Source organism: Macrobrachium rosenbergii, chromosome 10, assembly GCF_040412425.1.
Source record: "Macrobrachium rosenbergii isolate ZJJX-2024 chromosome 10, ASM4041242v1, whole genome shotgun sequence".
In the NCBI taxonomy this organism is placed as follows: Eukaryota; Metazoa; Arthropoda; class Malacostraca; order Decapoda; family Palaemonidae; genus Macrobrachium; species Macrobrachium rosenbergii.
The window spans coordinates 6,284,437-6,308,632 of NC_089750.1; the positions used below are offsets into that span (position 1 = coordinate 6,284,437).

The 24,196-nt window shown below is 39.3% G+C and overlaps 1 protein-coding gene across 2 annotated transcripts in view; it reads left to right on the plus strand.

Moving 5' to 3' along the window:
* Positions 1 to 24,196, plus strand: part of disp (dispatched) — a 139,337-nt gene that overhangs the window by 17,304 nt on the left and 97,837 nt on the right. Inside the window, exons 1-2 of one of the 2 annotated variants that reach the window (XM_067109817.1) lie at positions 9,801 to 9,842; positions 11,363 to 11,590. The gene's annotated coding sequence lies outside the window, so the exon portion shown is untranslated. Of the gene's footprint in view, positions 1 to 4,046; positions 4,098 to 9,800; positions 9,843 to 11,362; positions 11,591 to 24,196 lie in introns of those variants that run through there. The other variant, XM_067109816.1, reaches the window with a different exon arrangement.

The following is a 24,196-nucleotide window of genomic DNA, read 5'->3' on the forward strand; positions in this document are numbered from 1 at the left end:
GGTCTACCCCACCGCCAAATCAAAGTCCTTCAAAAGTAGGCATCGTGCTTACCGCATATGTAAAAATGGGAAAAAGCACGTTAAACGAAGAAGAAGAATAATTTACTGTATATGATTTTTTTATCTTTATATTGTAAAAATTTTTATTATCGATGTAGCCTTATTGGCTATGTTTTTTTTTCTCCTTATTGGGACATACTTCGGATTTTAGTAGTTTATTTTGTTTTTTTTTTTTTTACAAAGTTTGAGAAGTTCCTGTTTTCGTTTAAGGGGGTCAGGTGAAGCAGAAGTAGTCATCTCTCCATCCCCGACATCCCTGTAGGTGGGTAGTGCCGTCAGTGAACCTCACGCGCGCACTGTAGGCATTACTTAAGGTCCATTGCGGCTTCCCTTCGGCCCCTCGGCTGCAACCCCTTTCGGTCCCTTCACTGTACCTCCGTTCATATTATCTTTGTTCCAAATGACTTTCCACCCTCTCCCAACGATTGATTCATAGTGCAACCGTCTGGTTTTCCTCCTGTTACACCTTTCTTCAAGCCTTGTAACTGTCAACGTCCGTTTCAGCGTTGAGTGACCTCATAGGTCCCAGAATGTGGCCTTTGGTCCCAGACAAGATGATAAAAAGAGGCCTTTTGAAAAGAAAGCACTTATCAAAAGTTGCAGGTTATCAGAAACCTCGAAAGATAAAGGGTATATTTGGAACCGAAGAGAAACGTGAACTGCATTATTCTTGCTTGGTTTTTAACCTTTTCAGAATTCTTATGCGTACAATCATTCCCCTTTTATAACTGCCGAGTCACGGATGAACATCAGTGATGCAAGGCGTACACGAATACACACACACACACACACACACACATCTTTCTCTACGTAGGAGGTTAGTGCCGTCAGTGCACCTCACGAGGTTCTTTGCGGCGTCCCTTCGGCCTCTAGCTGCATCCCCTTTCATTCCTTTTACTGTACCTACGTTCATCATTCTCTTGCTTCCGTCTTTCCACCCTCTCCTAACAGTTGTTTCATAGTGCAAGTGCGAGGTTTTCCTCCTGTTGCACCGTTGAAATTTTTTTTTTTTTACTTTGTTTTCATTCCATCGCTGGATGACCTCGTAGGCCCCAGCTCTTGACCTTTTACTTAAATCATACAATATACTCCCCGTTTTCAGATTCCTTTTGACAGTGTGTGTTAAAAACGCAGGTTTTTTGTGTGGATAATGTATGAAAAATCCTATACCAGTATTATATTAATCCCCCCCCTCTCTCTCTCTCTCTCTCTCTCTCTCTCTCTCTCTCTCTCTGTCTAGCAGTTTGTTGGTTTGTTTAAGACAGGTTTGATGTCTCTTATGCAAGAAAAATCCAATACAGTAATACCTCTCTCTCTCTCTCTCTCTCTCTCTCTCTCTCTCTCTCTCTCTCTCTCTCTCTCTCTCTCTCTCTCTCTCTCTCTCACACACAGTTTTTTGGTTTGTTTAAAACAGGTTTGGTGTCTCTTACGCATAAAAATCCAATACCAGTAATCTCCTCTCTCTCTCTCTCTCTCTCTCTCTCTCTCTCTCTCTCTCTCTCTCTCTCTCTCTCTCTCTCTCTCTCTCTAGCAGGTTATTGTTTCATCTCTTTCCGGAGAGTACCAGCCTTAAAATTGCGTTGCCAGCCCCGGCGGCCTTTCCGTTAAAAAAGTGTGGATGACCTTGCGTAACTATGTAGAGTTGACTAAGATAATTACGATAATTTCTTTTTGGGATCTTTTGAAAATCTATCCTTCGTCTGTCTGAATTCTTATTTTATTTGAGGAGTCCTTCATTTGATCAGTGATTATACCTTTTGTGTCTTCATTTGTCTTTTCTTGAAGCTTTTCTTTAATGTTACACCTTGTTAGTTTTCTGTAAAAGAAAACTGTTGTGCCGGCTTTGTCTGTCTGTCCGCACTTTTTTTGTCCACACTTTTTCTGTCCGCCCCCAGATCTTAAAAACCACTGAGGCTAGAGGGCTGCAAATTGATATGTTGATCATCCACCCTCCAATCATCAAACATACCAAATTGCAGCCCTCTAACCTCGGCAGTTTTTATTTTATTTAAGGTTAAAATTAGCCATAATCGTACTTCTGTCAGCGCTATAGGTACCAACAACATAGGCCACCACCGGGCCATCGCTGAGTTTCATGGGCTGCGGCTAAGAGTTTCATGGGCCGGGGCTGAGGCCACTACTGGACAGAAAACTCGATTGCGCCAAAGACACTGACGCCTTCTTCGGCGTCGAATGCCTACCCCGCCGCCGCCTTCTTCGGCGTCGAATGCCTTACCCGTCGCCGCCTTCTTCGGCGTCGAATGCCTACCCCGTCGCCGCCTTCTTCGGCGTTGAATACCCACCCCGTCACCCCCTTCTTCGGCGTCGAATACCTACCCCGTCACCCCCTTCTTCGGCGTCAAATACCCACCCCGTCACCACCTTCTTAGGCGTCGAATACCCACCCTGTCACCGCCTTCTTCGGCGTCGAATACCCACCCCGTCACCGCCTTCTTCGGCTTCGAATACCCACCCGGTCACCGCCTTCATGGGCGTCGAATACCTACCCCATCACCGCTAAGTGCGAAGCGAAGTATGGCCATGGGTGTCTTCGAGGAAGGTGTAGTGGGAGGAAGGCGTTTTGCCCTTTGGGTCTTAATTGATGGGCGTAGGCGTGGGTAGGCGGATGGTCGATGGCATCACGTGATTTGATTGAGAGTAGTGTACTGTTGTCCCCCCCCCTCCATCCCTCCTTCTCTCCCCTCCTCCTCCTCCCTTCTAGAGTCTAGTGGACCTCCCCCCACCTTCGCATCTAGAGTGAAGAAGCTGTTGCTTTGGACGAGAACGTCATTGGGAAGCGACGCTTGAAGACACTTTGCCCTTCGTACTGCTTGCATTGGTTCCTTCTCACTTTCCAGCCCTATCACTCTCCTCCCCCCTCTTTTTCGGTGCAGGGGCCTAAGCGAAAGAAGGAAAAGCAAGCGGAAATGAAAAAATTTGGGGGGGACCGAATGTTAATTTTGCTATGGCGAGATTCATGAAGACTCTTTGATGGACGTTAGGTTAACTTAATCTGAGCAAGCAAAGGCTGGACGTTCAGGGCACCTTTGCAGGGTTGGCGCCGTGGCACCGCGATTAATTTGCCGGGTAAATGCCCACATACCCGGCCAAATGTTTTTTTTTTTACTTTGAAAAACCTGGGCTGGTAAAAGAAAAAAATAACCTTTAATATGTGCCAGATTAGGTGTTTTTATTTAAACTTGTTTGATATCCGTTGATTGAGTCTTGTAATAAATAAATGTTAGATTTAAAAATAAATAAAAGATGCGCTGAGGAAACGATGTTTTCTGTACAGCCGCTACAGCCTATAATCAAGGCCACCGAAAATAGATCAGTCTTTCGGTGGTCTCGGTATAAAGCCGCATGAGCCGCGGCCCATGAAACTGTAACCACTTCCCGGTGGTGGCCTATCCTATATCGTTGCCGTACGCACGATTATGGCCAACTTTAACCGTAAATAAAATAGCTACTGAGGCTAGAGGGCTGCAGTTTGGTATGTTTGGTGATTGGTGGGTGGATGATCAACATACCAATTTGCAGCCCTCTAGCCTCAGTAGTTTTTTAAGATCTGAGGACGGACAGACAAAGCCGGCACACTAGTTTTATTTACAGAAAACTAAAACTAAAATGTAATTTTATAAATTATTATATATTAACATTTTACCTCATCACCATATTCATTAATGAACACTCTGCATTCATGATCACAACTGAACATGCGTATTGCATAGTATTTTTATTTTCAAGTTCTTTAAAGTAGTTTCAGGATCTACCTTAACTTGTCGCCAGGGACTGATGTTCTTGAGAGTACTGTCCAGAATGGTGCATTATTACTTCTTAGTGTATACCTCTATTAATCTGGATGATCGGATAGGAAAAAACAGCGTGAATTTTATCACTGTCATGCATACTTATAATATGGTTTGATAATGCAACACTCTTGCGCCATTTTATTTGTTAAGTATCAATACATCTTCTCTTTTCAGATCGGCATCTGCTCGGCGCTTATGACTTCCCTTCTGAGCTGCGTTTGAGCTGTAAGTTTTTTCAGCCTAAGTTTCATTTTTCAAGGTTTCTGTGTGAAAATTTCCTTGTTATTTTTCTCACCTCTTCTAGTGTTCTGGTTGAAGTGTTGTGTGCCCGAAAGAGTCTGCAAAGAGTTAAGCTTTTGGTCAAGAGTTAAAAACACTCTGGTCGTAATTTTTTTCTTTGGAATCTGTAATGTTGACAGTGCATTGTAAATACTTTATTGTACGATATATGCCATGCCACAGAAATACGAAATAAACCATTGGTTGGTTGATTGGTGCTTGATGGTACAAGTGGGATGTCAGTCATCAGAGACTCGACTTCTGTAAAGGTTAATAGTTCAGCCACTGGATCGTCCCTGGTAGGATAGACAGAACTAAAAATAAGCCTGTGAACTGCACTGTTGTGACGCCAATATCCGTGTGAAGTCGAATATTTGCGAAGTTTTTCGTGCTTGTAATTTGCGAATTAATTTGGATAGAATGAATTAAGGCAGTGTCCAAAACTTAGTGAAATGTGGGTGTTGATGTCCGTAGACTTTTTGTCGCGTTTAGTTTAATATTTTGAGGTCATACAGCTTTATACCTCTCCTGAGGAGGGTAGTGCCGTCATTGCACCTCACGCGGTGCACTGTAGGCATTACTTAATGTTCTTTGCAGTACCCCTTCGGCCCCTAACTGCAACACCTTTCATTCCTTTCACTGTACCTCCGTTTATATTCTCTTTCTTCCATATTCCACCCTCCCCTGTATAGTATTGTTTCGTAGTTCAGCTGCGATTTTTCTCCCGACTGTTACACCTTTAAAATCTTAATACTCTCATTTTCCCTTCAGCGCTGAATGACCTCACAGGTCCCAGCGCCCGACCTCTGCCCTAAATTCAATACAGTATTCCAGCCCATACAGCTTTGTATTCCGGCATGGTTCCCTAGTTAATTTCTTCAAGTTTTGTAGATTATTATTATTATTATTATTATTATTATTATTATTATTATTATTATTATTATTATTATTATTATAGTTTTACCAAACCCTGAGCTCATTACAGGGCTGGCCGGAATGATTTTTTTGTGATATAGTGTTTTTTTATATTTGGTCAATTAAATTACAAATTTTCAAAAAGTTTACAATTGGATTAATCGCAAACGTTGAAGTTTCTGACCAGATTTCACTGATCGACTCATTAGCATTATGGAGTAGACACTCGTCCACTTTTTGTGTTCGTATTGGCAAACACCAGTCAGACGGACGTAACGAAGACTCTATCTGCAGAATTGTTATTATGTTTTTCATTAAGACCTCCATTTTTTTCTGAGGATCGCCTCATTAATCTTCCCATAGCCTCCGGAGATATCTAATCATCCCGTTGGGATGCTTAGGTCCCGGGAAAGTTAAATTGCATTGGGCGGAAGATTAAGTGTTAAAGTTGAGGAGAATGGTTTTCCCCTCTTATTTATTTTTTTTTTATTTGATTATACAGAATTGTTGATAAAAATGGGGTGGCGGTGGGGGAGGGAAGAGGCCTCTCCAAGTAGAATCTCCCATTTAGCTTTCGTCGAGGCTTTTAATGGCCCTGCATTCTTTTCCCTTTTTTTTTTTCTTGAGTCTTTTGTGGAGAGGAGTACATGGAGGCTAGGTCTTGAGTGCCTGTTAATAGCATTACGTGGTGTATCCCAATTATATATATATATATATATATATATATATATATATATATATATATATATATATATAGTATATATGAAAAACATGCTTAGCTAAAAAGACAAATATATAACATAATCATCCCAAATGTTTTTCATATATATATATATATATATGTGTGTGTGTGTGTGTATATAATATATATACATATATATATATATAATTTATGTATGTATGTGTGTGACATATATAATATGTATACGTATAAATATATTTGTATATATATATATATATATATATATTGTATATTTGTATAATTTATGGATATATATATATATATATATATATATATATATATATATATATATATATATATATATATATATATATATATATATATATATCAATAATAATCTGGTCTTTACTTCTATCTCAAGCGTCTTTTCCTTCTTTGTATCCTACTGTTTATTTGATTGCTCATATTGATCTTTGCAAATTTTGCTGAATTTTCATGCGCATAATACTTTTAAATGTATGTACGTCCATGAAATTATGCCATTTGAATTACAGTGTATGTTACAGTTATACAGTAAACTTATTTATATACTTGTTTTCTGGCGTTTTTCCTTTACGTTCTGTAGTGGTGTCCGTCATGTTATCCACACAATTTTTAGTTTTCTTTAAAAGAAAACTTTTGTGCCGGTTTTGTCTGTCCGTCCGCGCTTTTTTCTGTCTGCACTTTTCCTGTCCGCTCTCCGGTCTTAAAAACTACTTAGGCTAGAGGGCTGCAAATTGGTATGTTAATCATCCACCCTCCAATCATCAAACATACCAAATTGTAGCCCTCTAGCCTCAGTAGTTTTTATTTTCTTCAAGGTTAAATTTAGCCATAATCGTGCGTATGGCAACGATATAAGACAAGCCACCACCGAGCCGTGGTTAAAGTTTCGTGGGCCGCGGCTCATGCAGCATTATACCGAGACCACCGAAAGATAGATCTGTTTTGTTAGCCTTGATTATACTATGTACAGAAAACTCGATTGCGCCCAAGAAACTTCAGCGCATTTTTTACTTGTTTAGTGTTGTTTTCATTTTAGTATCACTATCCGATGTGTTGTTATATGCTTAAATTCCGTTGTGGATATCCACCGTTTTATCATCATTTTTCTTAGTCTGTCCCGATTTCATCTTAAATTTTCCTCATTCTTGTCCTGTTGGTCCAGCACATTTTTATGTTCCTTAGTATTGTTCTTCATTATATCTTCATATGCCACAGAGTTGCTTTATTTCATCATCACATTCATTAGTGTATGTCTCAATTTTATTTACATATTCTGTCGTGTTGTTCCTCGTTCTGTCCTCAAAATCTTTGGTGTATTACCGTATTTTATCCTTGTGGTTCATTAGGGTTTCCCCTCATTTCATTCTGATCTTCCCTTAGCGTTCTACCTCTTTGCCTCTTTACCTCTCCCCCTTCCCCTTTCACTTCCCCTTTCTCTCCCCCTTCCCCTCTCACTTCCCCTTTGTCTCCCTCTTCCCCTCTCATTTACCCTTTTCTCCACCTCCTCCTCTGCATCGCCACATGTTCTTCCGCACTTTACTGTCACGTGCTCAGAAAAGCGGGTCTCAGAAACCTGCCTTTCATGACCCCAGTCATGGCGTTTCCGCTTTGTGTTCGCCTGTCGCGATTCCAGCGTGGAAGTGACTTTGCCTAGGGGACGGATTAAGGGAAGCTTTGCGGTCGGACTAGAAGGGTTTCCAGGGTGACGGTTAACGAGAAGGCATTACAGGTTATTATATGGCTGGAATTCCGTCTTGGACGGCAGCAACTAGAAGGCTTTTCCGGTTGTGGTTAACGGGGAGGCCTTCCAGGTTAATGGATGACTGGAATTCTATCAAAAGGTGGCAGTGACTGGAAGGCTTTTCCTGTTATGGTTGACTGGGAGGCCTTCCAGAACAGTGGATGACTGGAATTCTATCAAAAGGTGGCAGTAACTGGAAGGATTTTCCTGCTATGGCTGACTGGGAGGCCTTCCAGAATAATGGATGACTGGAATTCTATGAAAAGGTGGAAGTAATTGGAAGGCTTTTCCTGATATGGTTGCCTGGGAGACCTTCTAGAATAGTGGATGACTGGAACTCTATCAGGAGGTAGTAGTAACTGGAAGACTTTTCCTGTTATGGCTGACTGGGAGGCTTTCCAGAATAGTGGATAACTGGAATTCTATCAAAAGGTGGCATTAACTGGAAGGATTTTCCTGTTATGGCTGACTGGGAGGCCTTCCAGAATAATGGATGACTGTAATTCTATGAAAAGGTGGCAGTAATTGGAAGGCTTTTCCTGATATGGTTGCCTGGGAGACCTTCTAGAATAGTGGATGACTGGAATTCTATCAGGAGGTAGTAGTAACTGGAAGACTTTTCCTGTTATGGCTGACTGGGAGGCCTTCCAGAATAGTGGATGATTGGAATTCTATCAAAAAGTGGCAGTAACTGGAAGGCTTTTCCTGTTATGGTAGGCTGGAAGACCTTCCAGAATAATGGATGACTGGAATTCTGTCAGAAGGTAGTAGTAACTGGAAGGATTTTCCTGTTGTGGGTGACTGGGAGGCCTTCCAGAATAGTGGATGACTGGAATTCTATCAAAAGGTTGGCAGTAACTGGAAGGCTTTTCCTGTTATGGTTGACTGGGAGGCCTTCCAGACTGATGGATGACTGGAATTCTATAAAAAGTGGCAATAACTGCCAGGCTTTTCCTGTTGTTGTTGACTAGGAGGCCCCCAGAATAATGGATAACTGGAATACTATCAAAAGGTGCCAGTAACTGGGGGGACCTTCTAAAGTAGTGGATGACTGGAATTCTGTCAGAAGGTGGCAATTTCCAACTTGATGAATTATCAGAAAGTTTTTCTCAGTGATGTTTGACTGGAAAGCCTTCCAGGATGACCAGTTGCTTTTTCTTGCTGATGTTTGACTGGAAAGCCTTCCAGGGTGACCAGTTGCTGAAAGTTTATTATTTTGATCGATGACCAAAAGGCTTTCCAGAATTGTAAATAAATTTAATCTTCGGGTTCTATAGAATTAAAATTAATCGTTAGATTTTCCAGAATTAAGATTAATCATCAGGTTTTGCAGAATTAAAATTAATCGTCAGGTTTTGCAGAATTAATATTAATCTTGGGTTTTCCAGAATTAAAATTAATCATCAGGTTTTCCAGAATTAATATTGATCTGGTTTTCCAGAATTAAAATTAATCATCAGGTTTTCCAGAATTAATATTAATCGGGTTTTCCAGAATTAAAATTAATCATCAGGTTTTCCAGGATTAAAATTAATTAATCGTCAGGTTTTCCGGAATTAATTTTAATCATGGGTTTTCCAGAATTAGATTTAATCATCAGGTCTTCCAGAATTAAATGTGATCATCAGGTTTTCCAGAATTGCAAATAATTATCAGGCTTTCAGGAATGATGGCTGGTTACGAGTGACTGGAAGGCTTTCCAGAGTGACACAGGACTTTTAAAATCTGGAGCGAGTAGTTGTGTTAGTTTTTAAAGCAATAGGAGAGAGAGAGAGAGAGAGAGAGAGAGAGAGAGCTTTGGGAGTGGTAGCAGCACGAGGTGAAGACTTCCTGGATTGTAGTGATGGTGATAGTGTTGGTGACGACAGTGTTGGTGTTGACGCTGGAGAGAGAGAGAGAGAGAGAGAGAGAGAGAGAGAGAGAGAGAGAGAGAGAGGAGGATGTTGAGGAGAGAGAGAGAAGAGTTGGTGATGGCGGCGAGAGAGTTGATGGGGCGGTGTGAGACATCCTAGGATGCCAGTGGTGGTGAGGCTGTTGGAGATGGTTTTGGTGACGACGAATACGGCGACGATGTTGGTGTTGGAGAGGGAGGATGAAGTCGGGAGATGAAGGAGGAGTAGGAGGAGGATGTTGCCACACAGAGAGAGAGAGAGAGAGAGAGAGAGGAGAGAGAGAGCAGGAGCAGTAGGAGCAGGAGCGTTGGGTGTCACGTGCCATGCGGTGAGGTGGCGGCACTGTGGCCAGCAGCGGACGGATGATGCCTGGCACTGTGGCACTGGCTGGCATCGGTGTAAGGCGGCTGCTGGCGGTCGGTCCTTGCTCCTATCTCTTTCTCATCTCGCTGCTGGCTGTGCAATCCCTCCTCCCCCCTTCCCAGCTGACCCCCAGGAACATCTGCCCCTGTGCCCTCTCCCATTTGTTGATATTAACGCCTTTCTTCTTTTTTCTTTTTTTTTTTTTTTACTCGTGTCACACCTGGTTGGTTTGAAGGTTGTGGTTTAACGTCTGGGAACACACACACGCGCACACATACACATACACACACATACACATACACACGCACACAGACGCACATGCACAGTGCCTTATGCTTCTTAGAATACGACTTTTATTTTTCTTCATTATTTTAACCTCCATTTCCAGACAGTCAGATTTGTTACACACATACACACACACACGTCTGTGATACGGTACGATAGACGTGTTACGGTACGATTCCTTCACACACACACACACACACACAGCGCATTGTCCCCCAATCTTGACTTGATTTTACTCCATTTTTGTCCCCCTACCCCAATCCCACCTCTCTCTCTCTCTCTCTCTCTCTCTCTCTCTCTCTCTCTCTCTCTCTCTCTCTCTCTCTCTCTCTTTATTTCCGCCACTTCCCCTCGTCTCCTTCCGTAAACTCGTATCTTGCGATATACGCTCTCTCTCTCTCTCTCTCTCTCTCTCTCTCTCTCTCTCTCTCTGGCCCTGGCCAAACCTGTCAGTTTACACCTTCTCTTGTGTCTTTATTTCTTTATTTCTTGCTTTCTGCTTCATCATTTACGTTTACCTCTATCTTATTTCTATTTTTTTTTTTTTACATTTTATTATTTAGAAAGTTTCCGTGAGCATTTCGTGAAGTGACACTTGAAAGTTGAGCTTGCGCCAGAATCCCTGGGATTTTCTACAAGTTTTCCCCCGAAGTTTCCATAAATTGTTTGACTGTGCGTGTTGTAATGACCCTTCAAAGTTTAATATTGACTGTGCGTGTTGTAATGACCCTTCAAAGTGTAATATATATATATATATATATATATATATATATATATATATATATATATATACTATTTATATGTAAAACATGAACTTTAATACGTGGTGCCACCATTTTGTGAAGAGTGCAAGATTTTGGACTGTGTTGAATTTGCTTTAGAATGTAAAGCATAAACAACAGTGACTGTGTTGAATTTGCTTTAGAATGTAAAATGTATATATATATATATATATATATATATATATATATATATATATATATATATATACAGTGGACTCCTTATCTGAGTGGTACAGCTACTGGCTCACGTTCCCTGGGCCTGTGGTGGTTCATTCCCTGCCTACCTTTCACCGGTCCACCCACTTGTAATTGAGTCCTAGACTGTGCTTGGATCAAGAAAAAAGGGCGTGGGACTTGCAATCTCATCCCTAAATACTTGGTGAGAAACCGAAGCCTAATCTGTATATATATATACATATATATATATATATATATATATATATATATATATATATATATATATATATATATATATATATATATATAAAGTAAATATAAACATTCAGTGGAAATAGTGAGCTCATTTGGAATTACATCTGAATATTAAATAGACATCTCCAACGCCTCTCTTATCATCTTCCGGCTGAAAAGGAAAGAGAGAGAAAGAGAGGGAAAGAGACAGTGAGAAAGAGAGAGAGCGAGAAAGAGAGAGAAAAAAGATAAGTAGAAGGAAAAAGTGTTGTTGGACAATACGACTGAAAGGACATTTCTCCTCTTCTCCAAAATCGAGCAAGGTAAGTGAGGGCTTCAAAGGATTCTCCAATCGTAGGCCTTCTCCTCCTCCTCCTCCCCTCCTGTGAAGTACTTCCATCTAGAAGTTTCCTCTCCTCCCTCTTCCCTCTCCCTCTCTCCTCCCCCTCTCCCTCCCAACGTAAACTGGGCCAAGGTCGGACCCTGTAGTGTGTGTGTGTCGTTCTTCATTGCCCCACCCTTACACTCCAGGAGTATGTGTGTGTGTGTGCGTGTGTGGCTGTAGGTTTGTCCGTAAGGTTTTTTGCTTTTTTGTGTATGCTTGTATGTATGTGTGTGTGTGAGTGTGTGTGTATGGGCAAGGCTTTCCCAAAGGCCTATCGATCCGCTTGTTGAGCGTACGTATGTCTGTACGTATGCGCTTAAAATCCTCTGTTGCATCCTTGCTTTGTTTCGAGATAAAAACGTCTCTCTCTCTCTCTCTCTCTCTCTCTCTCTCTCTCTCTCTCTCTCTCTCTCTCTCTCTCTCTCTCTCTCTCTCTCCAGTAGGTGGTTGCATTATCCCGTTTGGTTGGGTTATTGCATTGGCGGCGCTAATCGATTATATCCCAAGTGCGTAGTATGGAGAGAGAGAGAGAGAGAGAGAGAGAGAGAGAGAGAGAGAGAGAGAGAGAGAAATATTACCTAGGATTCTCAAACTCTCGAACTGTGAGTGTCTAGATGTTTTTTCTTCTGTGGTGTTATTCGCCTGTTCTTTTCTCAGAGTAACCTTCGGCGATGATGAAAATGATGATGATGTCGATAGTGATGCTTGATTACTTAATGGTGATTATTATCCTTGATGAACATCAACTGTAAAACTGTAATCATCATATTAGACACCTCATGGTGATAATGCTCTGGTATGAAGCTCATATTGAGATACATTGTCCGATGATGAATATGATGATCGGCCATTGTAAAATCCTTAATGATTTGTAATTCGTCTGGTGGTGATTATGGTGATTCTTGAATTGGAATCTCATATTGTTGCATGAGTATATAAGAGTGGTGATCATTCTCGAGCACAGATACGTGTTTGACTAATTTTTATCCTTTTGCATATTTATATCCTTTTCCAATTTTTTTTTTATATTCCCCCTTCAAATTTTTGTCCCTTTTCGATTACCTGTTCTTTTAAAATGTTTACCCTTTTACCAATATCCTTTTCCAATTTTTATCTTTTTCAAATTGTATTCTTTTAAAAATATGCTTTTCAAATTTTTATTTTGATAAAATTTCTAGCCTTTTCAAATCTTTATTCTTTTAAAATTTTTATATTTTTAAATCTTTATCCTTTTCAGATTTTTATTCCTTTTCAAATTTTATCTTTTTCAATTTTTTTTCTTTAAAATTCGTATCCTTTTAAAAATATGCTATTCAAATGTTCCTATCTGTGTTTCGTGCTGCAAGAAATTATCCTTGCCTTGTTTTGTTGTGTATTGTCACTTGCAGTACGGTTATAATCGGTCGTTTTTGCTCTCATGCTTTGGTTTGGGGATGAATTTTATGGCAGTGGGTAAATACTCTTGAGAACTTTGAGAATAAACGCACAATTTATACACACACACACACACATATATATATATATATATATATATATATATATATATATATATATATATATATATATATATATATATAAATATTTAATATATATATATATATATATATACATATATATAAATACTTATTTAGTATATATTTATTTATTGTAAAAGTTTATGTGTTTTGGAGGTGTGCAAATCGAACGAGGTCTTCCTTGTTAGATGTGATGCTATGAAATACATTTTCTCTGCTATATTTTACTGTCAGGTGCTCTATGAAAGGAAATCTTCAAGTCCATGAATATATCAATATTAGTCGAGGAAATAATTTCATCATTATTAATAGTAGTGATATACTAGTTGTATCCCGTAGGTGGAGCAGTGCCGTCAGTGTACCTCACTCTGTGCACTGTAGGCATTACTGAAGGTTCTTTGCAGCGTCCCTTCGGCCCCCTAGTTGCAACCCCTTTCATTCCTTTTACTGTACCCCCATTCACATTCTTTTTCCATCTTACTTTCCACCCTCTTCTAAAAAATTTTTCTTAGTGCGACTGCGAGGGCTTCCTCCTGTTGCAACCTTTAAACCTCTTACTCTCAATTTTCTTTTCAGTGCTGAATGACCTCATGGGTCCAGCGCTTGGCCCTCGGCCTAAATTATGTATTCTATCTAGTAGTTGTATAATCTTATATACTCAGTCGCATTATCCTTGGGGCCGCTCTTGTTATTATTTATAGAAGTTTTCTAATCCCCAACTTGTTTTGTCCATATACAAAACAAATTTTTTTCAATAACTTAAAAAGAAAAGTACCCATTTTCAGCAGCTTTCTTATGTTTTATCCTTAAGAAAGTTATCTTTTTTTCATTCTCTAGAAAGTTTCCTTTCGTTAACTACATTTTCTCTTTCACAGAAAAGTTCAATTTTCGCCAAATTTGGTTACCCCTAAAGAGAAGCCATTTGTCTCATTAATACAAATAATGAAGTGTTTTAGTTTTCTGAAAAGATAACTAATGCAGGCTTTGTCTGTCCATCCGCACTTTTTTCTATCAGCACTTTTTCTGTCCGCCCTCAGATCTTAACTACTGGGGTTAGAGGGCTTCAAATTAGTATGTTGATTATCCACCCTCCAATCATCAAACATACCAAATTGCAGCCCTCTAGCCTCAGTAGTTTTTATGTTATTTAAGGTTAAAGTTAGCCATAATCGTGCGTCAGGGAACGATTTAGGATAGGCCACCACCGGGCCGTGGTTAAAGTTTCATGGGCCGTGGCTCATACAGCATTATACCGAGACCACCAAAGTGATAGATCTATTTTCGGTGGCCTTAATTATACGATGTCCAGAAAACTCGACTGCGCCGAAGAAACTTCTGCGCCTTTTTTTTCTCCACGTTTAAAGTTAACTTTACTCTTCTCACATTACAAGATGTCAAAATGATATTACCATGGTTATTGTGATTTATTTATCTCTATTACTTTAATCTGGTATGAAAATATTAATATCTATCGTTATTCTAAAGTCATAATGACGCCATTGTTATTGTGTATGATTCACCTGACTCCCTTCTTCGATATTATCCATATCGATCGTCATTCTAAAGTCACGGGAAGACGAACTTCCCCCAGACGTGTAGAGTGAGGTCAAATTAGTAGGTCAGAGGCGGGTTCAAGGTCAGTGGATGTTCTACAGAAACCCCCTCCTCTCTCTCTCTCTCTCTCTCTCTCTCTCTCTCTCTCTCTCTCTCTCTCTCTCTCTCTCTCTCTCTCCTTACAGTTTGTTTTGTCGCTTGCGTAGCAAGTGTTGACTCAAAGTAATAGACTGTTTTTTTAGTTTGGGGAATTAGTTTATTATTATTATTATTATTATTGTGTATTATTATTATTATTATTATTATTATTATTATTATTATTATTATTATTTATTGTATTATTATGTAGAAGGAGAACCAAGACATGTCCTTGGGGGCCGGAGCACACGTACGGTGGTATCCAGGAAGTGGGACATAAAGGCTAGAATCGGAAGCTGAGAGAGAGAGAGAGAGAGAGAGAGAGAGAAGAAGAGAGAGAGAGAGAGAGAGAGAGCAGCCAAGGGCGCATGTTTTTTGGGGACTAGGAACGAGGAGGAGGAGTAGTAGGGTGGTGAGAGAGAGAGAGAGAGAGAGAGAGAGAGAGAGAGAGAGAGAGAGAGAGAGTGGGGGGTGTGTGTGTGTGTGTGTAAATTATCCTACTACGGTATTGACCGGTCCTGGATTCCTCCCCTCCCCTCCCCTCCCCCTTCCCTCCACCCTTGCCACGTCTCTTCCTCACATGTACCCCTCCTCCCCAAATCATGTTCCTCCTCCTTTTCCGGACTCTCTCTCTCTCTCTCTCTCTCTCTCTCTCTCTCTCTCTCTCTCTCTCTCTCTCTCTCTCTCTCTCTCTCATTTGTATACTAATTTTGTGCATGCATTTCTTAGAGAGAGAGAGAGAGAGAGAGAGAGAGAAGCTTTATTGTATATATAAAATATGTAGATATTTGTAAAAGAGAGATACTTTAGTGCATATATAAATTATATAGATATTTGGAGAGAGAGAGAGAGAGAGAGAGAGAGAGAGAGAGAGAGAGAGAGAGCACTTTATCGCATATATAAATCTTATAGCAATTTCTAGTAATATACGAGGAAATTCTTATTTACATTTTTCAATATTTTATTTTGCGTTACACGTAATTAATTTATGTTGTCATATCTATATTTCTGGTTTACATTATTAGCAACCATTTTTAGTTTTCTGTAAAAGAAAACCATTGTGCCGTCTTTGTTTGACCGTCCGCACTTTTTCTGTCATCCCTCAGATCTTAAAAACTACTGAGGCTAGAGGACTGCAAATTGGTATGTTGATCATCCACCCTCCAATCATCAAACATGCCAAATTGCAGCCCTCTAGCCTCAGTAGTTTTATTTTATTTAAGGTTAAAGTTAGTCATGATTGTGCGTCTGGCAACGCAACAACACAGGCCACCACGGCCGGCTGAGAGTTTCATGGGCCACGGCTCATGCAGCGTTATACCGAGACCACCGGAAGATAGATCTGATTCCGGTGTCCTTGATTGTACGCTGTACAGAAAACTCGTTTTCCCGAAGAAACTTCTGCGCATATGATACTTGATTTATTTTTTTTTTTTAGGGATTTGTTTGTAAACTCATAAGAATTTTAGTTTCCGTCGTTAGCTGGACATGTGAAACTTCTACCATTATGGATTCATTTTAGTTTCATACTTTTTTTTTTGTAATCCTGCAGTATTGAGATAGATTACTTAATAAATACAGTCAGATTGTCTCGTTTATTGCTTAGTATATATTTTGAGGTTACTTACTAAATACAGTCAGATTGTCTTGTAAATTGCCTAATGTATATTTTTCGAGTTCCAAGAAAGTATTTTTAGATTCGATGACAGATTTGTTTTCTCAATAAGATAAGACATTTAGAATTTCTTAATATTAGTAATAAGTGTTTCTAGAAAGCATACATGGATTGAATCTTGAATGAATGTTTTGTCTTGTGCATCAAAAGTGTTCCCACTTATTTTTTATTTTGGTTTTGTGAGATGTCTGGAGACCAAGGCTAAGATTACCGACGGTCTCTTTGCTTTATGTTCTGTTATTCGACCCTGACAGTCTCTTTCTCTCCTCGAGATTTGTCTGGCTTCGTTTCGCGTTTGTTGTGGATGTCTCTTGTATTCTGATTAATCAAGAAATCTCAGGTATTTCAGGTGTTTTTGATGTAATGATTTTAAGCTCAAGGTGACACGTCATATTGGAAAAGAAAGCTAATGAGATGGCTTTGTCTGTCCGTCCACACTTTTTGTCCGCACTATTTCTGTCCGCCCTCAGATCTTAAAATCCACTGAAGCTAGAGGGCTGCTAATTGATATGTTGATCATCCACCCTCCAATTATCAAACATGCCAGATTGCAGCCCTCTAGCCCCAGTAGGTAGCGTGCGTTATTTTCTTTAAGGTTAAAGATTGATCTATTTTCGGTGGCCTTGATTATACGCTGTACAGAAAACTCGATTGCGCCGAAGCTTCGGCTCATTTTTTACTTGTTTCAAACGAAAACGTTCTGTTGCATGTTTTAGATTTCTCGGATAATTTTACTTTGGTAAATTTCATCAGGAGATCTTCACATTGAACTTTCACTATTATTAGGGTGTGTGGTTCTGTCTAGTACAGCGTTATGTGCCGAGAAATAATCTATATCGATTTTCATTTTATCATACTGTAGTTTCATTGACATGGTACACTGTTTTGGTAACGCGAAGAGTGTAGTGAAATGTGGATGGAGAATTCCGTAGAGTTTTATTATTATAGTGTAGGGGTGAAAATTTTGAAGCAGTTTAGTAGTATTTAATAAGTAAGTTTCTCTTCATCTTTCTTTTGGACTCTCTTATTATTATTATTATTATTATTATTATTATTATTATTATTATTATTATTATTATTTATTATTATTATTGCGAAGAAATCCACAACGGTGTAAATGTAAATGTATATAAAAATATGTGCAAATTTTTTTTTTTAATTTTCCAGTATATATTCACACTTACACCATTGTGAATTTCTTCGTCTTTTTAGTGACTCATGCAATTATTATTATTATTATTATTATTATTATTATTATTATTATTATGCAATTATTATTATTATTATTATTATTATTATTATTATTATTATTATTATTATTATTATTATCATCAAAGAAATCCACAATGGGTAAGTGTAAATGTATATTATAAATGTATACAAATCGGTTTGTATATATTTTCTGTATATATGTACACTTACACCATTGTGGATTTCTTTGCCATTTTAGTGGCTCATGCGATTATTATTATTATTATTATTATTATTATTATTATTATTATTATTATTATTATTATTATTATTATTAATCACTCAATCAATCAATCATTTCCTGTGGCACCCATGGAGATGCATAGGGCCTCGGTGAACTCACGCCACCTCATTCTGTCCTGGGCTAACTCCTCAAGATCTCTCCAACACTTGTCTCCTACTTCTGGCCTCACTGTCCTCAACCACATCTTTGGCCTACCGCCACCTCTTCTACCAAGTGCAACCCACCCTGGTGTATGCCGTGCTATCCCCCGTCTTCTGTACACATGGCCTAGCCACTGCCAGCGTGAGAACCTAACATACTCATCGACCGGCTGCGCCCCCGTTACTTCTCTGATTCTGTTATTTGATATCCTATCCCTCCAGTTAATTCCCAATATTCTTCTGAGCGCCTTATTTTCAAATGTTTAGAATTTCGTTATCCGAAGTCACTGTACTGTACCAAGACTCATGCCCATAAATCAAAATACTCCTAACCATTACCTTATAAATCACAAAAAAACAATAAAAAAACAATAATAATATATATATATATATATATATATATATATATATATATATATATATATATATATATATATATATATATATATATATATATATAGTTACGTATGGGGCTTGGCTGATGAGTTTATTACTTGATTAACGTAATTAATAAGGCCCTGAGTGCCAAGGACACACGTAACCTGTCAATTGAAGCTACAAATTATCCTCAAAGACAGATGATTTTTAATTGAATAAGGTCGCCAGTCAAGAAGAAACTCGACACAAAGAATATGCAATTAGCTAAGCAATTACTTTAACAGTCGCCCAACTTAGGACACAGTCAATTTTCTCTTCGTTCAGTATGTTTTTAAACACAACAGGCTCTTCCGAACCATGGGATCGAGACACAAGGCTGTCTAAAGGCTGTAAATGACTTGTTAACCTTCCCTAATTCCTAGTTACTTCAGAGGAATAGTTGAGTGTCGCTAAGCAATATAAATTACTCTTAATCTAGACTTCAGAAAAGCGAATTGTTTATATGGTATGTCTAGAATGGCGGTGAAGGGGGAAGCAAAGGAAGCTGGAATTACAGAAAAAGATGCTAGTAACTTGACGAAGTTTTGAACGAAAATTCCAGACTTACCGTTATACGAAAGTTGCTGCGCATCAACGGACGATCGGAAGTTCTGGGATTAATTCACCACTTCACTTAGTAACAAGACTGAAAGACAAAGGGACGAAGAGCCCGACGCACAGACATGCGTTCCTGATGGGTGATTCTCTCTCTCTGCGACCTCGCTGGGTCAGACACACAGGGTAGCGTCTTTTTATGCCCGTGGGGTCTGAAATTTTGTCAAAACATCCGCCGAACAGAGTACAGGAAAAAAGTACCTTAACACCACGTACAATAAGGGTTATTTGTGGAAACTTTTCTATGGGGTTAGGTCCCTAAAGCTACCTAGTCTTGCTATGAACGGACGTGAATTTTTTTTGAATTGCCTACGCGAACCCGTCCGATACAACCGCCTTCTCCCGCCTTTGTCAGAATGATATTCCTACAAAGAAATGCATAGATGGCGAACAGCAGAATATTTATAAAAAAATATATATATATGTATATATATATTTGTTTTTTTGTCTATCACAGTCATCCTATTCGACTGGGTGGTTTTTATAGTGTGGGGTTCGGGTTGCATCCTGCCTCCTTAAGAGTCCATCACTTTTCTTACTGTGTGCGCTGTTCTAGTAGCACACTCTTATTATTATTATTATTATTATTATTATTATTATTATTATTATTATTATTATTATTATTAAACGCCTAGTCTGCTTGCCTGGCCGTACGACTAAAATAATCCAACGACGTTGTAAAAGAGGGATATACTGTATATATAAGATGCAGGCTCAACCGAACGGCAATCTCGGAGTATGAAATTCAATTCCTTTTATAAATCTCCGGATAAAAGCCATTCCCTTCCTCCCGACCGCGGTGCGATTTTCCCCTCGGAGGAAATCGACTTTGCATAATAATCTTTTATCGACGACTTTGTTTGCGATGCCATCCGTCGAATGGTGCCAACCCCCCCAACCCCAATTTTCTGCGCAGTTGATGAGCGAAGGGAGATTTGGCACGATTATTTCGCTCCCTGACCTTTAACTAAACCGGCGTCGGGTTACGGAGATGTGAGGTTCCATGTATGAAGATTGAAGTCGCGTTATGCCTGTTAACATTAGGCTATATAACTCCGTGTTATATTATGGAGAAACTTCTCACGGAGGTGGAAGAAGTTTGGAAGGGCTGTTACTACATTCAGAGTGCTAAGATGTATGCATGGAGAGCCTTGGGAAGTTGTGTTCTAAGGCTGGAGAATAGAAGGGCATTTTCAAAGATTTGGATGGTCTGCACATGTGGTGAAAATGGAGGAAAAACACTAAGAAAGGTTGTGGATATGGAAGTAGCAGGGCGAAAGTCAGGGAGAAAGGACAGAGATAAAGATTGAGACCGGATGGGAATTCAGGTAGAGAGGGAATGAGACAATTAGTGTTGAGAGAGAGAGAGAGAGAGAGAGAGAGAGAGAGAGAGAGAGAGAGAGAGACTGACTCATTTCACGTCTAATCCCATAAAGAAAATCGGTCGTCAAAACTTTTGTGATGATAATATTTGACGAAGAAGTGATAATTTGATTACAAAACTGAAGTGCCCTATAAGATTGTATTGGGATGGCAACAGGGCCGTGGTTCCCGACCCTTCTCCTTGTGACCCAAGCTCCCCCTCCCACCACCTCTCTCTCTCTCTCTCTCTCTCTCTCTCTCTCTCTCTCTCTCTCTCTCTCTCTCATACACATTTACTGGGGACATAGTGTAAAAGGACAAAATTATTAATGCTCATATTATTTTTCAAATTTACAATTTCAAGGTTTATCCTGTGCGACATTGGTTGTGCAGCAGTTTTATTCTAGAAAACAATGTCATCATATTCCATTTAGTGTAATGTACAATGAACCACTCTTCTGAAGGAAATATTGTTTAGTCACATACCTCAGAAAGCAAGTAATTGTAAAATTGTTTGTAATCATCCTCGCCATCATTGTATGGTAACCTTATATCAGTGTTTTTTTAAGTGGCGTCATATTTTTATATATTTTTATATTTAAAGAATTTGTTATATGTAAAGAATTAAATAGGTTGGTTACCCCCAAAGACTGATGCCTAAGGCCTTAAGGAATTGTGGGTTTTTTTGATGGTGTTTGTGCGAAATTTTAAAGTTCCGTTGCACTGATTGTGAGAAAGACAGGTTGCACAAATGCTAGCAGTTGAAATTTATCTCTCTCTCTCTCTCTCTCTCTCTCTCTCTCTCTCTCTCTCTCTCTCTCTCTCTCTCCTGTGTGTGCCTTGTTTTAATTCATCCTATAAGCATTATCCCAGCTATAATTTTTGCAGGTTCGGCTTAATAACTGGTGTTCCCTTTAAAAAAAGGTCACAGAGGGTTATGTACCAATGCCACCTTTAATACCTATCGGAAATTAGGCATTCCCCTTTAGGGGGATGGTGCCGTCAGTGCACCCCACGGGGTGCACTGTAGGCATTACTAAAGGTTCTTTGCAACGTCCCTTCGGCCCCTAGCTGCAACCCCTTCCATTCCTTTTACTCTACCTCAGTTCATATTCTCCTTCTTCCATCTTGCTATCCACCCTCTCCTAACCATTATTTCATAGTGCAACTGCTTTGAGGTTTTTCTCCTTTTACACCTTTGTAATCTTTTACTCTCAATTTTCTTCACAGCGCTGAATGACCTCATGAGGTATTAAAAGAGCGTAGATGCTTTCGAAGTCGTCGCAGTTCTGTGTAATTGAAGTCACACGTAAATGATGTTATGATCGTAAGCGTCGTCTCCGATAATGTGTTCATAATTCAGGGTCACAGTTTAGAAGCAGAACTTTTAATGAGGTATCTTTGCAATAACATAAGGTTTTTGTTATTGCTGTGATATGTATAAGAGGCAGTCTCTCTCTCTCTCTCTCTCTCTCTCTCTCTCTCTCTCTCTCTCTCTCTCTCTCTCTCTCTCTCTCTCTCTCTCTTCAACACATACAAACACACCGACCGCGCTTCCATCTCCTTTTGGTTTTTTATTCATTGCTTATGTATGTTTGAGAGAGAGAGAGAGAGAGAGAGAGAGAGAGAGAGAGAGAGATACTCATGAATATCTGGCGATGGTTTCAGTAATGCTAGCCTACATTTTGACTGAGTGAAAATCACTCACGTCTTTGATGTGTACTCTCTCTCTCTCTCTCTCTCTCTCTCTCTCTCTCTCTCTCTCTCTCTCTCTCTCTCTCTCTCTCTCACCAGAACTGTTTCCAACAGCATCCGACTAACAAACATTTACATAATTTATTGCTTAGGTCAACATAACGACTTTAAGGAAACGCGCCCATGCCGTTTCTTTCCTCTCCTCCCTGCCTGGGGAAGGAGGGGAAGGGAAGAGAGAGAGAGAGAGAGAGAGAGAGAGAGAGAGAGAAGAGAGAGAGAGAGAGAGAGAGAGGGGGTGTTATGCGTGGCGTTTGTTAAATCAGTTCTTATCGTTGTGATCCTTTTCGTCTATATATATATATATATATATATATATATATATATATATATATATATATATATATAGAGAGAGAGAGAGAGAGAGAGAGAGAGAGAGAGGGGGTTATTGCGTGGCTTATGTTTAATTCGCTTTTTACCGTTGTGATCCTTTTCGTCTATATATTTATTCACACACACAAACAACACACACACACACACATACAGTATATATATATATATATATATATATATATATATATATATATATATATATATATATATATATATATATATATATAGAGAGAGAGAGAGAGAGAGAGAGAGAGAGAGAGAGAGAGAGAGAGAGAGAGAGAGAGGAGTATTGCGTGGCTTATGTTAAATTCGGTTCTTATCGTTGTGATCTCATTTCGTCTAGCCGTCTAGCGGGGGCCGGGAGAGAGAGAGAGAGAGAGAGAATGTTACGTGGCGTTTGCTAAATTCGGGTCTTATCGTTATCATTTTTGGACATATCGGAAATTGCTAGTCTGCTAAGCGGACAGGCTGTTCGTCTCCATCGAAATATGGTGGGGACATGGATGGAAGTAGCTAAGACTGAGCAGGAGGTTGGGGGTCGTTTATGGTGGGGTGGGTGGGAGTAGGATTGATCTTGATACATAATTTGCTATTACTCATTTTCGTAAAGTATTGTCAGCACCTTGCCATCGACTCTTTAATGGCAGAACGTGTATAGTAGCTTTTAGTTTAAATATATATATATATATATATATATATATATATATATATATATATATATATATATATATATATATATATATATATATATATAATTGTGTGTAACTTTTATGAGTTTTATTTCTTAACTCTGATGATATCCGTAGTTAACTTATCGACTTTTGAAGGAACTAGGGTCGTTTTCTCTCAGATTGTAGCCTAAGGTATTCTGGAGTTGTCTTACCTGTTGCACATGTTTGGGTTCTGTTCGCTTGTAGTGCCTTTTGTTTGTTGTAGCGTTTGCTGCAGATTGTGAAACCCATATATATATATATATATATATATATATATATATATATATATATATATATATATATATATATATAAATTGTTTATTTGCATTTACATTGAATAACAGAATCTGGTGTTCCAGATGCATTGTTAAATATCGTCAGTGGAGTTATTATTCTCTCTCTCTCTCTCTCTCTCTCTCTCTCTCTCTCTCTCTCTCTCTCTGTTCTAGATGTTTTGCACAACGAGTCATGTGCTTCAGTTGTCAATATCGTAAATGGATCTTTTATCCTCTCTCTCTCTCTCTCTCTCTCTCTCTCTCTCTCTCTCTCTCTCTCTCTCTCTCTCTCTCTCTCTCTCTCTCGTGCTGCCACCACCCAGACTTCCTCCTCTCTTCCTCCTCCCTTTTTCCTACCCCATAAAAAAAAAAAAAAAGAAAATTGCCCGATCAATCCTCCGAAGACCGTGACCTTGAGAGAGAGAGAGAGAGAGAGAGAGAGAGAGAGAGAGAGATAGAGGCGCTTATGTTATTGGCGTTACTTTCCTTTGTTCCACCGGTTGAGGGTAAGGTGGGGCGGGACACCTGTACAGAGTAACGCCTATTTTCCAGTGTTCCCAA